We start from the raw sequence: 13,686 nt of genomic DNA, 5'->3' as shown, positions 1-13,686 counted from the left end.
GCTATGCCACCATTACATAAAAAATATCATTACATTAACAAGCATCATCATCTTTCGTTTCCCCTTAAGCTTTATGCATTCACCAGCCTCAAGAACACCCAGATTCGGAAATAGCACCACCATAAAAGCACAAATAGTCTCAGCAGTGTGAAAAAATCCTCCGCGGCGCTGCGAAAACACATGCACACCACCTGTGCAGTATACAGCGTCTACCCTTGATGACGTCACAGGTGCGGTCTCTCCCGCAAATGACGTCACTGGAGGCTCTAACGAGCCGCAGTCGGTCACCCATAACTAGGTGCCATGCAACTTCTATCTGCCTTAGATCAATCCATGCAACTTCATTTTAGGCGGACCCTTCCTTGCACGAAACCAGAAGCAGAGACCAAGTCTGTGGAAAATAGCCATAGCCGCGGAAAGAAGCCATTCTTCAAGTACGGCTTACCAAAAGCGGATTGCAGTGCAGTTGCATGCTGGCACGAAATGAGAGGGAAAGCAGGCGATAGAGGCGCTAGTTTGGAGTGTTTCAAAGGTGACGGCCTCCCCGAAATAGCACCGTGGGACTGAAATACCACATAAGCCACCTGGCGGGGGAGGTACTGTTCCCCTTCAAAATTTACACAATTAATAAACATTCAATACTGAACATAACTATACGCCGTGAATGAGGCTAAGGAGCAAGGACGCCTTTATCTACACCAACGTTTCACTGCTGTGAAATCAACACAACAATCAAGCCCTCGCGAGACGCAGTGACGGGTCATTACGCGTGTCCACTGACCATGAAACCACCACCATTTCACAGCGTCAATCACAGCGTGATAATCACGGGCAATCACCAACTGATTCAGCGGCGCTAACCACCCCGTCGCCAGCGCCAGCGGCGGTGACGTATTAGCTGGCGAGCCCCGGTGGCTGGCGAACCCAGCTAGACCCGGTGGGTAACAGACAGATCCTCAGCTTTGTGCTGAGAAACTATAGGGATGTCCAGTTGTCCACTGTGGACACTGTCACTAGCCACTGGTGCATCCAGAGAGGTTGTAGTTGACCAGCAGCAAGCGAAACCGCCCACTGACCAGTGCCAGCTGGGACGGAGGCCGGCAGTCTTCCAGCTCCAGCGAGCCGCTATGGGACACGGCCCGTATCAGAGCGACCGTCCGTCTCTTCACGCCAAGAAGCGTCGCTCGTAAACTGACAGGACGCGCTTCGCGGCGTGACGAGCGGCAACACCTCCGAGGCGTGCCCTCTGACCCCACGGTGACGGCTGGACCCCCCCCCCCCCTGCGGTCAGCCCCCCTCCCCCCGCAGCGCCTGACTGCCGCGTGGTGCGCTAAACCAAGACGCGTGTAGCCACCGCAGCAGGAGCGGTCAAAGTTAGACGGTTCTTAAGTTCGCGTATCCAGGCAGCCCCTTACAAAAACGCGTATAAATACATAAATGTTATGTATCGAATCCGTAGAGACGCTAGCATTGCTCACATCCGATCCGAGCCTCTATACAGACGACAAACACCGCAAAGACGCCTCACACTGGAGGGGGGGGGGGGGTCCGGCGAGGCGGCGCCCCGCTCCACCACAAGGCCAGCCGGATGACCGGCCGGCGCGGTGGCCGGCCAGCGCAGCGCGGCTGGACCCACCACCACCACCCGGGGCGGACGGCGGTTCAGCTCCGGCGCTGGCGATCTACAGCCGGTGACATTTTTATGAAGACGCGAGGGCGCGCGCCTATTGCGGCTGCTGCTGCGGACGCCCCCCCCCCTCCCGGTGGGTTCTGCAGGCGGTGTCCCCCCCCCCAACCGGGCGTCGGGCGACCACCGGCCGGTCGGCTCGTGCAGGGCCCACCCAGCCGGCGCACTGCATGCCAACGACGCCGGGCCACTCCTCCCGGCCGGATCTCTATGAAAACCGGCGCCGCCAACAAGGCGACTATTAACGGTAATTACTTGGCCGGCGGATTTATTTGCCAGTTGAAGGCTGAAAAATGCACGTCCGTAAGAATGCAGAGAGCGGTGTTGATTGCTTCATAAATATTACGACCGAAATGCACGAAAACGGCGCTTATCATCAATGTCATGCCGGTAAGGTAGATCTGACGGTTGTTTAGTGTAGTATTATGAACATTATTGCCGACAAAGAGGGTGGGTCCCATGATGCAACCTTGCGCCACGCCATATACTGGGGTTGCTGGGTTTGCCACGACCAAAGACTGGGATTGAATGAAACCGAAATATAAATTTAGCCAGTTTGTGATCTCATTGTTTTGAGATAATCCAGCTGCAAACCACTAAATAATCGCATGAGGTACACATGCAACATAAATATATTACCGCAACATCAAGAATTGAGCGATTTAAAAGAAAAAATAACCAAAATCAGCTTCACGATATCAAAAAAAAAAACATCAAAAGATGAGTTGAACTGTATCTGTAGCCGCGCTCATTCCCGGGTCTCATGATTATAATGATGAATTGGGGTTTTTGGGCGCCCGGACTACAGTGGTCATCGGCGCTCATTCCCGAGTCTACAAGAAATATACAAATACAAACCTGCCAATGGCACACGACAGATCAGATATGATATAATCACCTGTAACTCACATCGCGCCAGCCCATGCACGATGCTTCGGGTCTCAGAAACCGAGCGATTACCGGTTTGCAGAGTTCGCTCCGCCAGCGGAGCCTGAAGCGCCGGCATGTCCGCTCCGGTGCCAATACCTAGCGGTTCACCTCCCCCCGCGAACCGGCCGCTCTCCAGGGGCTCGTCATCAGCCTGCACTTGAGTCGGCGCTCAGCTCCTCAGGGAGCTCCGCACTATTGACTGAGAGCTCCTCATCTCTGGCCAAAACCCGCCGGCGCACGGTGGGCCGGCCTCAACCCTCCGAAGCGCTAATGAAGTCTCCATTGTTCCGACTCTCATTATCCGGGATACTACAATCAGGCGGCGGCCGGCTCGCTTTCAATCAACCAACCGGCGGCCAATCAGCTGGCGTGACGTCACTGGTGACGCGTGACGTCACACGTGTCGGCACGTGTCGCGCCGGAGGCGTTATTTGGATACGAGCCACTTTGCCGCGTTCGCCTTGTTGGAAGCAGTGGGGGTTGTTAGTCGTTACTGAGCTTCAAACACACCGAGCTCGGGCAGGGGTACGCGATTTGGTCGAGCGTTTTGCTACAGACCAGCATAGTTAGTAAGGTTTCCCTGTGCGTGGAGGTTTTTAGTTTATTTCGAGCTATAGTCTCCAAGACCGTCAAAGAACCCGAAAAGACAGGAAAGCTTTGAAATATCCTGGATATTCTGAATCATATTTGTCACACAAGGGTTGATTAATTGCCCGTGGTAATATCTCCTCACTACCCAGTGGAAAGCATGGGGTAAATATTACGAAATGGTGCAAACACTTGGACCGTTCTATTGCCGACACATTACTCATGCCATTTTGGCAAATATTTACCCAGCACCTGGTTTCCTTTCTCCTGTGATTCACGCCAAATTCCAGGTACAATTTAGACGGTCACATTCAGTTTCCCGCTGACAAGAGTCCATCCTTGCCGGAGACTCAACAACGTCCCCAGGGCATGGAAACAAGACAGATGCACAAATTGTCTAATGATGTGGTCCCGTGAAATAATAGGTCTGGCTGCTCGAATGAGCCGTAATTTTCCCGACACGCTAATGCGGGGGGAGGGGGGAAGGTATTTCTCTGTTTGTTCTCTACAGAGAGGCGAGGGCAGTGGAGTAAACGGGGGAAGGGAACACGACTCCTCGACCCCGCCCCGGCGATGGGGCGACGCTAATTCCTACCCTGCGTTCCACGCTTAGAGGCGGATATTTCACCGGCCCAACCAGGCGCCCGATCCTCCCATCTGACAAGAAAATCACTGCAAAGAGCGGCGTCTGGGCGACAACGGGTGGTTGCCATGGTAACCGGCAGTCAGCTGACAGCGAGGCGCCGCCATGGGCCGATGCCTAATCGTTAACAACCGCTTATTACCTCACGGTCAGAGCCGCTGGCAAACATGAAGGGACGAACAAAATCAGCCGATGAAATGCCTACAAAATTCATCGTCCAGGTATTCAAACAAACGTCAGGTTTCAGACGTGTTTTGTGTGCAAACTGTCTCCAATATCTTTTATATGAAAATGTCGCCAGCCATACATCATGCAAATTTAAACTGACATAAAAAGAACATTGAGGAGCCGAGATAAGTGAGAAATTTGAATATGACGGACATCTCTGCAAAGTGCAGGTGCATTCGTTCTCAGTCAACACTCTCGCCAAACGACAGCACCAGTTGCAACTTCCGCGGCACCTGCACTTCGCCAACAGTACTGCCGCCGCGCGCCAAAGTGCGCATGCCCGTTTGTCGACACACCCATTTATTGTCTCTCGCGACAGTTGCGGCGCGTGTCGGTGTTTTTCGGCGCACGTCGACAGAAACTGAGAGGAGTATCGGCCAAAGCGGCCGTATCAAACGCTTCCGCCGGCCCAGAAACGAGCATCAACGAAAGACAGGTGGGAACAGGTGGGAGCCCTGAGGTACACCCGGCGGCGGCGGCGGATCCACGCAGCAGGGGCGCGACGACAGACCACCCGCCTCCCGCACGCAAACAAGCATATTGATTTCGAGCTGGGGGCGTTTTGCTGCCGCCCTCATCAGCGCCCATTGCAAACGCGGATGATGTCGAGTGAGGATGAGGGGTCGCGTCATAACGCGGGTCTAGCCGTCGTCGCCTGGTTACATAGCATGGCAGGAGCGAGGGGGACCCGTCGGAACAGCTGGAGAGCTAACGGAACACCCACGGAGAAGTCCGAGCATAACTAGAACACCTGCGTAGCCCTGGATAGCCCGTTGAACGGCCAGATCACCTTCAGAACACCCAAAGATCTGCACAAATACCTACTCGTAGATCGTGGCGAAGAACATACCCAAAGATCTACCTAAAAAAGCTAGAGTAATCAGCCTTAGAAAACCCGTGGAGCACCCGTCGCTGTTAGACAACCCCGCACCGCAGATGCACCCATTGAGCACCCACAGAGCACGCGCAGAGCACCCACAGGGCTCCTGGGTGCTCCGAAGACGCCGACAACCCGCCAGAGAAAACCAACACCAGTCTGCAGGGATTTCCAACTGCCCGAAACGCCGGACTCAGGTTGCAGGGACGCTGCCCGTTTCAGTTCAGCCTGTCGACACGGTAGCCAGACGTGCGAGACGGCGCCGTCACCGGCTAGCAACAGTGGAGGAGGATTGAGTGATGGTCACACTCACATCCTGGAGACTACACTGCTTATTGAGAGATATCCACGTTCCGAACGCCGCCAGGCATCAACCTTAATAAGTTCTTGGCAGTGCAAAGGCGGATTATCTATCGCTACTTTTTTAGTTCAACGGTACACTTTATTCCTTTCATTCATTCATTACTTAAACGTTACATCCTACTAAGGAAACAAGACAATTATATGACCAGGTTTTTGGGGCAATAGTTCAATTCAAAATGAAAGCAGACTTGGTGCCGCGGACACTGTTGGGAGCAGTCCCGTAAATTCCCGTCCTTCGAGCGTCCCTATCTTATCTGACCTGTCACGCACCCCCTCCCCCCAACCCTCACCCCTCCGCTATCAGGCGTCAGACGCACACACACATACAAACACCTAGACACCGTGAGCACACACCGGCACCTCAGAGGTGCACACAAACACGCGCAGACCCGCGCGAACAGAGGGACATCCCGACACATCCTTACAATTTCTACAGGAAAAACAGTCCTGGTTCGTCGGTTAACCATCATACTGATTAGTGGTTGATGTGTGAAATACAAATTTTAAGACATATTATGCAGGAGATCCGGCTTGCAATACTAAGTAATGCGTAAAGCAGGGAGCCAACGCCATAAGCCGGAAAAGGAGGCTTAGATTTAGTGCAATGTCGTAGATGCAAAATGGAATCCTGGATCATCATTCATCGGGCATTATTTTCAGAAGCCCAAATCCGTACCTATTTTTCTTGAATAAGATTAACAGAAATAACATCCTGACGGATATTCGAATGTTCGTCATGTCTGCCGTAAAAAATCAAACACAAGATTGGAAAGTTCCACGCTGAACTGTGACGCATATCGCACGGTACCGCACTTCCATGAAGCGTCGGGCCGGTGAGAACTGAGTAAGCACCACGGCGGTGAGCGCCGTGATCTCACCCCACGGTGAGTGACATGACCCGTAAGCAGGTAGCGTCCACACGGGTGGATCCGATCGGACGGGCTACCGGCGGCCACCCTTTGAAGTTTGGTCACTTCCTGGTGGCTGCATTTTAGCGAGCTGAGCTGTCGGGGGCTCAGCGTATCAGCGCTAGAAATTCAGCGGAATTGACTGGATTTTGCTCCAGGTGCCCGGACGAACGGCAAAATAATCCATTTAGCTTGCAGGCATAACCTCAGCTAGACGCTCATGGAAATTAACGCTGAATCACACAAGGAAGTTAGGAGTTGTATGATGCCACTGGGGCATGCGTAAAAACGGATTTCGAGGCGTGGCATAGCGAACAGACTTACGCCAGCATTAAATCATGTTCAATGCGATGGAGGTACTGTATTACTCATACAAATGAAAATTACAGTGAATTGATTTGGGATTTAGCAGTTAGCCAGTGTCTTACGTTTTAACTGCTTCAAATTCATAAACAAATTTCAAGATAATCCACGTTCTTTTAAGTAATCCTCACAAATCATGAATAATACATCAAAAGGTAATCGAACTTTGAAATGCACTTGGGTATTCGAACGACGACTTTATGACATGAGACGCCGAACCTAATTCGAAAACCTACGCACTGCTGAGTGCTGTCTAGAGCGGAATCCTCCTACAACATTCCACGAAATTCAGCCAGTGCCAGTGGTAGCCACCAACGGAAACCTACAACCCTGATTTCAGGTGACGCTGAACGCTTGGCCTTTCATCTCGGAGACTGAGCTCGTGTTTAATTTTATTATTATCCAGTTCCTGCGACATGCTGGCTTTTCCTCGTAAACCACAATTTATGAAATTACTAAACGTTGATAGGATTGTCACACAGTTTCCGACGTTTTGATTTCAGTCCACGCATGACGCATCACAACATCAAAATTCAAATGCACCCAACATCATGATCTTCGGCACGCATACACCTGACCACATCGTTACAATGATCGACCTAACGAGACAATAATTCCACCAATCCCCAGCGGGCGTTACTCCGAAGGCGCGTAACAACCATTAACCAAAACACCCACCGTCGATCCGCTAATACCACCATTACAAGTCCGAATCCCACGCTTCACCCCACCGCGGCCGAGCGATCAGCTGTGGCTCGTTTCCATCCCGTCCCCTCCCCTCCCCTCTAACCCTTCAGGAGGACTGCGGTGTAGGGTCCGTCGCCTCAGCCCAGCCGGTGTCTCCGACAGAGGCGGGGTCAGGGCGGTAAACAAGGGAGGCAAGAAACTCGCCAACACGAGAAAAAAAGTACAAACATTGTGAACTTCATTACATCTTACCTGAAGCCATGTGATGTAAGTTAGGTACAACGATGAAAAATGTGAAATGACACCTATCTGATCAGAAAATTTGCCTTTATCCCAAGAACAAGAAGTCACATGCCTTATGTCTCGTAGCAACTAAAACATGTCTCAAAGAACTATGGTTCATTAGTCACCTGCTTCAAACCCATTTAAAAAAAAAAAATCTGCCCCTCCTGCCCTCCCCCTCCCCCCGGGTCTCTCGCTGGGCGCGCCGCTGACCAAGGTGGGGCCGACCGGCGCCGCTTGGTCCCGTCCGTATAAACACGTCATTACGGGGCCGGCCGGCGCCGACCGTTTTTACTGCAGCGGAGACATTGGCGCGCAGTGGCGCGACCAGCGGAGGGCGATGGGGTAGGTATGGGTGGCTAGGCTAGATAAGGGAAGTGTCGCTTTTAAGTAGCTGTCTAACGCTAATAGACACCTTACGCCAAGCGAGAGACATTCTTCAGACCTTTCCTTGCCACCCAGCGGCTGTTACAGGAGGTAGGGCGTCCTCCCAGATCCCTATGCCTGACGCCGCCACTGGCGTCGCAGATAAGCCGCCAGTCGTCGCCGCGCGCCGCCGCCACCGCCGCCGCCGCCACCTGAGGCAGGCGCGAGCGCGCGAAACAGACACCGTCTCATGGCGGCGGCGGCGGCGGCTCGACGACGGTAGTGGTGTTCAACTTAGCGTGACTTTTTTAAGGGCAGTGAACTCAAATGAGTTGTTGCATTAAACCGTTCAGCTAAGTCGGGCACTCGCCGTCTAGCTTGAACTTGAACACCCCGTACAGTGTACAGTGTACACTGTGTGCATGAACATGAATCCAGGGACGTCTTCGTCCAAGATGAACATGAAGATCATGAAGATAGGGGCTTAGAAATGGCGACCAGTCGTTTATGGTGAGAGAGGTAACCATCAGACACCGGCCCTGGTGAGATCTCGTAGGTCCCACACAGAACGTCTTCAAGAGTACAATAGAGGGAATGAACGCGACTTTTTAAACCCCATCGTACGTCAAGACCCATGAAATTGCAGTAAAGAGAGGACCGTAAGCCCTATTCAGAGGAACCCTTTTCCAAAACGCGACGCCGATGATCAATCAACCAGTTAATTCGTTCCCTATAAAGAACTTCGACCTTCGAAAACACGTCAGATTCTCTCCTGAAGCGAGCCTATACGCGCTCGCGACACATGCGGCGCACACCAGCCGCGTCAGAAGCGCCGCAAGCGCGGCGAAAATCCGCCAAAGAAGTGCAGCCCGGCGTCCTAAGCGGCATAATCTGCGCGCCTTCCCCTGGCCAAACACCGGAGCACGCCGACGCTTTGTGGTGGACCCGGGGCGGGGCGGGGGCGGGGGTGAGAGAGGGGTGCCGGCCCTCAATAATACAGATCCCAGGTGGGATAGGCAGCGGACAAATCCATCAGACGAGTCGGTAATCTGACAGAGGCGGCTGTCTCGGGCCGGAGGATCGACCGGGCGCATAGTTTGAAATATGGTGAGTTTATGGTGAGTTAATAACAACAAGGGAGGGGCTGCAGGTGATTTTATCCAAACAAAGTCAACCGTAGCGTATATTACGGTATGACAACAGAAAACGAGCCTTGAGGAAGAATTCCACAGAAATCTTAAGATGCATGTTCCGCAGAAGTCCGTACGCATCATAAATACATCACACCAACTATGAACACGACTCAATCACAGTTATTATTCCCCTTTTCCCAGCCGGTCACCGGTTTCCCGAAAAGTTCCGGCAGAGTCTCGGCCGCTCCCAGCAGGGTTTCTGTCGGGTCCCGGCGGGTCTTGTCGGGTCCCTCGGCCGGGCGCGGCTGGTCCCGGGGGACCGGGGGCTCACCGGGGGGTCTGCCCGGCCCCTCCATCCGCGGCACGCCCCCCGCAGAGTCAGCCGGTCCGTACGGCTCAAAATAGCCCTCCGCTAAAGGGGTAAGTCACCCTTACGACATGTGGCGGCGTACAAAGCCCGGCTAAACGGTGGGACAGGTCGCGAAATTGTGCTGCCACGCCCTCGGGGTGATTTATTCACCTGCCTGTCCGGCCCACAGACAGGTCCATGGACGGGCGTATGCGTCCCTACGCCAACCCAAAGCTGCCCTCACAGAATGGCACGGTTTCCGGTAGTCGGAATTCAAAACGAGAAGACGGCGCACGTCACCGGTACGGCGCGGTGTTTGTTTTCGGTTTGGTTTTTCAATTAGTCGCGGAACGGCCAGGTGACATGGTGTTTGAACAGGGGGTCGTGATGATAACGGTAAGTCTAGCGCCGAGACTGGAGTTGCCGGATGTTTTTATTTTCAACTTCGCTTGTCAATGAATAACATTTTGGACGACGTGACTTCTCATTTTATTATTTCTTATGGAAAACTATGATTGCTTTTTCAGCAGATACCAAACGATCAGAAAATGAAAGAAAATGCTGGGCTGACTTCACTTCGCCCATACCTGCCTCTACCCCTCACTCCACCAGTCTGACCCCGCCTCTACCCGCTCACCCCTCGCCTGCACCCGTGCAGGCACGGGCCAGCTCCCGGGGAGACCACCGACCCTCGTAGCCGGCTGCCAGACGCGCCTGCCAAGACTGACCGTCCGTGAGGTGCCAGCACGCAGCGGCCGGGCCGCCGGCCGCTGCCAGCAGCCGCCTGCGCCAGTCATCGTCTGCAACAGTCATCCCCGGGATCTGTTCGCCCCTCCCCCCCACACACCTGGCGCGCCCCTGTGCGCCCCACCCAGACACCCCTACCCGTCAGGACCGCAGCAGCGGCGCCACGGAAACTGCGGTTGAGACCGCATCCAGCAACAAACCCAACTGCCAAATATTTTCATGTTTTTATAAATAATTCCTCAAATGAATTTCAATAGAAGCTGATTTTTTCAGCAAAAGTATTCATTGTGCCTTGTATCACCCCACCAATTAAAATACAAAAGGACTATAAGTAAAAATGTTTGTTTCGTTATCAGCACGTGACAGGAAATCCAAATAAAACAGGCCCCAAACGGCAACCCTGTTGAACACCTGGCATCAACAAAAGCCAAACAGGTTTGAGGGGAGGGAGGAGCACTATCTGTCCTCAGTATGGGTGTTCGCTGCATGTTCTCTAAAGGTGCGTGCTCCCTGACCCCGGTGGGGTACAGTGGAGTGTGTGTGGGGGGGGGGGGGGTGCGTGCTCCCAGTCGGGTTCAAACCCCATCTCTCTCTCTCTAATGGCGCGCTGTCTGGGCGGCCGCCGACGGCTGAGAGCGGCTAATAACACATCAAAGGTCCAGACAGCACCGGCGGCACGGCCCGTAACGAGAACGGGGCGACGCGACACGGCGATAACGGTATAGCTGGGAGGGCGAGGAAAGGCGTGGGCGGGGAACGCTATATGCAACGCTTCTGCAAGGGCGAACAAGCTTATAACCTCAGAAAACTGAAAAATGATACAAAAAATCAGCTTATGACCAAAAGCCACAACTGCATGCGGTGTTGTAAAAAATCAGAAGCGAAAGTTTTCAAAGAAATGTGATTCCATATTGGACAAAAACCTTTTGATAATCGCAATTAACACTCCATTATTATGTACAATGTAAGCGCCAGACGTGACGAAGTCATCATCAATTGACAATTGCCAGCTCTTTACGAAATCCATCGAGGTGCCAAACCACACTTCATCCACCCATCTGACACCTTACAGCGAATCAAACACCTGTCCCCAACCTCACAGTGTCTAATGACGAGGCCTTCGCAATCATCGCCGAAAAAAGCTGTATCGTCATCCCCACTATACCCTGTCCATCAAACCACATACAAAACTCCTCATCCACCTAAACACCGTCAGATGGCCGCGTCGGTGGCGCCGCTGGCGTCGAGGCATGAAAAACGCGCCTCCTTTGGGCCACAAAAAGCGCCAGCCACTCGCCAGAGGTCCCATCATCGCCGCCCGGGCGCCACTAACGCCGCAGTTATGGCGCTGTGGCGCACACTTTGTTTGGAAACAATTAGCCCGTCCGCCCCTGGCCCAGTCACCTCATTGAGTGGACCATTTTACATTTGACACGGTGGGCTGAGTGGAGCGATTTCACGCGCAGAAACACCTAAGTGATTTTCGCTTACATAAACACTTCTGCTGGTTCAACCAACGATTTTGACGTGTGGATAGATAGGGGACATGACAGTCGCACACTAACAACCACGTAAATCAGTCAAAGGAAATTATCACTAGACTCGTTCCTCATTTTCTGACACTCCTCCACCCCACAGACGTTTTCTCCCACGCTTCTGCCCCAAATCCACACTGGCCCGGGGTCCAGGGAACAGAGGCGGGGGCAGTGGCTGACCCCGCCACCGATTACGACCCGTTTGATTAATTTCCTCCAGCGTCTCGCGAGCGGTGGTCTCGAGCGCGAATCTCGCGCGCTGGCGCCGCCTCGTCCGCAGACCCCGCTCCCCCGCCGTCCAGATCCATAAATCATGGGCCCACTGCATTCCTGGACTAACGAAACACAAGCACAGTCGGCAAAAACAACGGTCCACCCCGGGACCGGATAATGAGAGAGGATTTGGACCACTGGTCGGGGTCTAAGACCGAGTAGGGGATCGAGGGAGATAGAGAGGACGGATGTGAACCCTTTCTTCTTTCATGCGTGAAAGGGTTTCACGACACCCGCACTTCATAACGATTATTGACTTGGTCAGGACCCATTGAGAGATTCAGCTGTGCCCCCAGACCAGCAGAAAAGGCTGAAGTTAGAAACTATCCCGCTGCATATATCTACACGAGGCCCAGGCTTGTAGCTCGTCTAGCCAGCCACATCACTCTGATTCGTAGCTCGTCAGCCACATCACTCTGGATGCGTCTGCCACATCACTCTAGCGTTCAACCGACCCTGCAACCGCCGCAGCTGCCAGCGTCCTCCACTTCGCCCACCGGAAGCTGCGGCACGCCTCTTCAATCCGTCCCAGACATCTCCTTCCCGTCGAACCGCAGCGCCGCACGTCTGGCGCAGACAAACCTGGCGCCGCACGGCGGCCAATGCGGCGCAGGTGTGCACACATGAGACAGATGTGACGCAGGCGGTGCGCCGGCCACGCCTCGTTAACCGGGAGCCCCGCGATAGCGTCGCATGGCTGGAAATAGTCCATGGCGCGCGGAGCTAGGCGGCCCGGTTGGAACCCGGCGGGACCATCTGGCCAGGGGCGTAAAGTTTAGGTGAAGTCGCCTTGGCACCGGTTGCAGTGAGTCAGCCTGATGAATACTGGCGCCCGCTCTTGCCGCAAAGTTTCGCGGTAGCAGTCAGACAGGAATTAAAATAGAAAGTGAATGATGGTAAACGTTGGCTCAAGAAGACAATTAAAAAAATTGTTGATTTTGAATTGTTCATATCACATTCATGGCAATCAAATGGCCAGCTCGTTATCTTCAGTTGTCATGGCAGGCGATGCCAGTTGCCGTCAACGCTAACGTCAGTTCAGCCTTAAGGTAACGTCAGTCTCAACATCATTCCATCGGGCAACGTCAGTCCCGACCGTCAGTTAGAGACTCAGTCGCCATCAGTCCCACCGTCAGTCGCCGTCAGTGACCGCTCCAGTCACCCCTCCCCCAGTCTCAGTCAGTCCCAGCCTCAGTCGCCATCGGCCCCAACGTCAGTGGCCGCTCCAGTCACCGTCAGTGGTCGCTCCAGTCACCGTCAGTGGTCGCTCCAGTCACCCCTTCCCCCAGTCTCAGTCAGTTCCAGCCTCAGTCGCCATCGGCCCCACCATCAGTCCCACGTCAGTGGCCGCTCCAGTCGCCGCCACACCGATCCCTCTGATAACCGGACGGGTTCGGGCCGACCCGGCGCGGTCGGAGCCGATCGCTGCCCTGATAACGGCAGGTACGGCGACGGGTCCGCGGCGCTGTCAGACTGGCCGGCATACCACCCAGTCTGGACACATCCGGACACCTTAGTGGGCAGACTGGAGTCTGGACAGAGACTGGAGTCTGGACACAGACTGCAGCCGGCATACCACTCAGTCTGGACATATTCAGACACCTTAGTGGGCAGACTGGAGTCTGGACACAGACTGCAGCCGGCATACCACCCAGTCTGGACATATTCAGACGCCTTAGTGGGCAGACTGGGGACGCAGACTGGCAGTGGACAGTCTGGCAGTATGG

The 13,686-nt window shown here is 53.9% G+C and overlaps 1 protein-coding gene across 1 annotated transcript in view; it reads right to left on the bottom strand.

Moving 5' to 3' along the window:
* The window catches only part of LOC122369855 (protein pangolin, isoforms A/H/I/S-like), a gene marked incomplete at its 3' end in the record, with an annotated part of 119,346 nt that overhangs the window by 99,241 nt on the left and 6,419 nt on the right, over positions 1 to 13,686 (bottom strand). The gene's annotated exons all lie outside the window — the stretch shown is intronic.

The sequence above is a fragment of the Amphibalanus amphitrite genome, unplaced genomic scaffold (assembly GCF_019059575.1).
Source record: "Amphibalanus amphitrite isolate SeventyFive unplaced genomic scaffold, NRLGWU_Aamphi_draft 001079F_arrow, whole genome shotgun sequence".
NCBI classification, from domain to species: domain Eukaryota; kingdom Metazoa; phylum Arthropoda; class Thecostraca; order Balanomorpha; family Balanidae; genus Amphibalanus; species Amphibalanus amphitrite.
The sequence above is the reverse complement of the archived record's forward strand: the minus strand, read 5'-3'. Positions and strand labels throughout refer to the sequence as shown.